Genomic DNA, 4,451 nt, shown 5'->3' with positions numbered 1-4,451 from the left:
TGAGCAATTTATAGCACTGTGCAAAACACCCTGTGTCGATCTGCTCAATCATAAGTCATATTATGTTACGGTTTATGACCAGTTCGCCGACAGCAAAATATGATATTGGCGACATGCTACGGCGGTATCGCAATAAAACTATAGGTATTACTATCAAAATCTGTAGATTTATTTTATTTTTAGTATATGGTGCCCTATCGGCTATCGCTTGTTATGATATCTATAAACTTATTTAATGGTGCTTATAAAATTGTATTATAGGTACCTATCACATGATAATTGGCATCCATCAATATATAATATATATATATATAAACGTATATACAGGTAAGTCTCCATTGCAGTTTTCAAATAATGATTATGATTTTAGTTTGTAGTAATATTTCACTGCGTTGGGTACTGCAACACAATTTATTTCCACATATTTAATTTTTTCTGCCATTATGGAATGGTTTAAAGTTAAGTTGGAAAAAAATCAGTACTTACTTGTAGTGGACAATATTACATTCACAGCTTATTATAGGTAATGATAGTACGGGCCGGGAGCATATAATAATAATACATTTAATAATAAGCTATCCCGGTTACCTAATTAGGTAATACACGTTGGACTACGGGCCGACCTGATAAGTGTGTGCGTGCATACTGTAGATTGGGATAATCCGAGTACGTTTTTAATTTTTATCATTTTCATAGCCCCAGTGCGTCCGCAGTCTTATCGACAAATTAATAAATTATTATATTGAATTGCCCGTGCTCGGTGAACAGCCACAATATAGGTATAGGCTACACTATATTAGAGATAAACTAGTCCAGCAAAGCATTTTAAAATACAGGTCTGACGATTGAATTATATGACGATTCAAATGTACAACCATTATAGTACTTTAAAACTTTATATGTTATTTTTAACACTACGACTGTGGCAACGGCGGTGAAACTGCATTTTATCAATTTAACTTCGATAATAATTTAAGCGCGTCTGCTGCAACTCATTCGTTTACGGTCAATAAACGCACGTGAACTGTTTACGTCAATATTAAAAATATTATTATGGCGCTTTTATTATTGCGCCGCATACTAACAATTAGTATTCTATGTTATTATTGACAGGCTAGTTGTGAATTTACGTGAAAGAAAACTGTCCTACACTGATATAAATAATTTTGGATTTATATTAAAATTAGATACATTGGATACTAACGGAATACGTGAAAAATCTAAAAACCTAGTGAAAATATATCCTGAAGATTTAAACGAGACATTCATAGAAGAACTGGTACAATTTAAAAATATTCTTAATTTGTTTTCAAAAGAAGATAAATCATCTTTTATAAGTCTTTTAAAATGCCTCACAAATTCTGCCCTTTTGACAACATTTCCAAATGTAGAAATAGTATTGCGAATATTTTGTTGTATGGCTTCATCCAATGCAAGTGGAGAACGGTCATTTTCTGTATTAAAAAGAATAAAAAATTATCTAAGGTCTGCTTTAGTTAATGAAAAGATGTCATCATTATCCATATTAAATATAGAAAGTGATATTTTACAACAGATTGATTGGTCGGACATAATACATAAATTTGCAGTTTTGAAATCAAGAAAAAAATTAATATAAGTTGAATAAAAATTTATTTTAATTTACTATTTTTAATTTTAATTATAATTCTAATTAATTGTATTATGAATATTTAATAAATAATATGTTTAAAAAGAAAAATTAAGTATAAATTCATTGTATAGGTTACTAAGTACTTACTAGGTAACTCTTTAATATTTTAAAACTAACGGAGAAACGTATTAAAAATTAAAATATAATTCTGCTGTGTTTATGATAGCGAAAAAAGAGAGGTGAAAATCATATGATATTTTTTTTAAATATATAGAGGCGGCAAATTTTATATTGCCCCGGGGCGGCAATTTGGCTTAATGCGACACTGCGTGTACCCGTGTATTCTATTACCCGTTCACAACCACGACCCCTAATCTGTATTGATACCGTTGAGTTGATTCCCGGGTCATTATATATTATTTTCAATATTTATAGTCAAATATTCAGCCTATTCGCCTAATTCAAGAAACACCACGAGGAAGTTGGCTGGCAATTTTCTCAAAAATGATGTTCTTTTTAGTTTTTTCATATTTTGAAAATCATTCAATTTTTTTGTTAAAAAATTATTAGTAAAACAATTGGTTGATCTCTAACTTTTGGGTCTGGCTTTTGGGTCAACTAAAAAATCTAGTATTTATCGAATAAGTCATAGTAAAGCGATTCATTATTTTTCGGCTTTTTTTTTTAACATCTGTCAATAATATATAGTCTGAGATGATCGTAGCTAAAAACAGTATTACACAATAATTAAGAATAAAATTGTCAAATGTGATTGTTTTAAGTAACTAAATATTGATCGTAACACGTTGTTCATCAGCACAAAAATTTAGCTAGCCCCTGTGGCCTAATGGATAAGGCATCGGTCTCCTAAACCGGGGATTGTGGGTTCGAGTCCCACCAGGGGTACGCGTCAATTTTGCAATTTCTTCGAGTTTTTATTATGAAATTAATTTATGTATATTATTTTAATTTAGTAAGTTGTTATATTTTTATTATTTTACTGTAACTAATTATGATTTATTCTTACCAAAACCAGTGTTATATTGGGTAAAGTTATTATAATACGATATCTATATCTCGTATACTTATAGGTCTATTAAGTTACAGATTATATTATTATATATTTGTATCTATTATCTAAATAAAAATAAAAAACATTGTGCATGATATCATCAAATTACAACCAGTTGTATAATTTATATTTTAGATAACATCGAATAATATGCATTATTAGTAAGAATATTCGTAATAATGTATTACGAACTGGGATATCCAGATCAGGAATAAAACTCAGTGTTCGCAAAGTCCACTTAAAAATACATACTGTACCTATTCGTTCACGTTAAGGAACAAGTTTTTTTTAAGTTCTTAAAAAAATGAACATGGGTATTCATTATTCGTCTGGGTTGTAGATTTTTATTTATTTAAATAACATTTTGAGAAGATATAAATAATTAATAAATGTTTTTTTTATTCAAGCAATGATTAAACAACATACAGTTAGATGCCCAACAGGCAACAATTTTAAGTAAAATACTTTTACCGAAATGGGTAAATCCAATATAATCACTGGGGTACCTACCAAAATTATTAAATTCAAAATCTAGTTAGAACATACAAATATTATGTAAAATATACTCGAAAACAAGTCTGATATAAGTATAGGTACAGGTTATAGGTTTATAACTTATAATTCTAGGGAAGCAATGATCATATGATACCAATGACGTAGCCAGGATTTATAAAAGGCAAATGAGGGGGAAAGGGCCAATAAAAATCTATGAATTATAAATTTATAAATATGTTTTTTTTAATAATAGTAACCATAAAAACTTAGGAAAAATAGGTTAGAAACAAATAAATTTGTATCCAGCCGAAAACTATACCTATTTATGTTAAAATCTAAAAATTATATATAGGACATATTATTAGCTACTTAAGGTACAAACTACTTTTAGTCCCTCAAAATAAATCTTTGAACTCATTTAATATCTACTCAAAATTAATAAACAATAATAAAGAATTTGCCATTTAGCATATTTCTAAGTAAGATATTGTACGTCACAAGCACTGCATATTATTTAAAATTCAACGCCAATGCCAAAACGATATTATCACGCAATAGGCATAAATTCGTAAGATATATGACTATTAAGTCGTAAGTTTTTCTTGTTTAATGTTTTATAAAGTGTATTATTTTATATTTTGTTTTCAAGTTTTATACTTGATAAATAATATTATTAAGCTGCAACAAAATAACTAAGTTATTATTCTCCGTTTAACATTTTAAATAGGATTTTTTTCATAAAAAATTTAACTTAAAATATCTATTTAAAAAATTATGTACCTACCTATCTACTATATACAGTAACTGAATTTCAGTTAGTAGCATTGACCATTGCTATGGTACGAACTATGAGTAGCTATTACAATTTACAGGTACCTATTATAGGTACGACCTAAACCAACACCTTTAATAAATTATCTCTCGACATTTATACCTTCCCACTAAATTTGTTCATCATAATATGTAATAACTTATATACTAACTTATATATTAAATTTACTCAATCTAAATTTACTCAAACAAAAACAATTTTTGAAATTTTTTAGATTCTGAGTGGAACGATGAATGTATTGATTTTACAATGATGTGTGTTTTTTTATTTTTTTATTTTTTAATTTATTTTTTTATTTTTTTTATTTTTTTTGTGTCTGTGTACACGATAAGTAGTCGAAATAATGCTACGATTTTCAACTTCAGTATCTTGTTCGATCAGAAAGTGAATATCGTTGGTGCAATGGGGAGGTCAACATTTAAATTTCCCAGTGGTTTCAA

At 28.1% G+C, this 4,451-nt stretch overlaps 1 non-coding gene across 1 annotated transcript; it reads left to right on the top strand.

Moving 5' to 3' along the window:
- The first annotated feature begins 2,445 nt into the window (after positions 1 to 2,445).
- On the top strand, positions 2,446 to 2,518 carry TRNAR-CCU. Its single transcript has one exon. It is a non-coding gene; the product is annotated as a tRNA-Arg (tRNA).
- The last annotated feature ends 1,933 nt before the right edge of the window (positions 2,519 to 4,451 follow it).

The sequence above is a fragment of the Acyrthosiphon pisum genome, chromosome A1, assembly GCF_005508785.2.
Source record: "Acyrthosiphon pisum isolate AL4f chromosome A1, pea_aphid_22Mar2018_4r6ur, whole genome shotgun sequence".
In the NCBI taxonomy this organism is placed as follows: Eukaryota; Metazoa; Arthropoda; class Insecta; order Hemiptera; family Aphididae; genus Acyrthosiphon; species Acyrthosiphon pisum.
The sequence above is the reverse complement of the archived record's forward strand: the minus strand, read 5'-3'. Positions and strand labels throughout refer to the sequence as shown.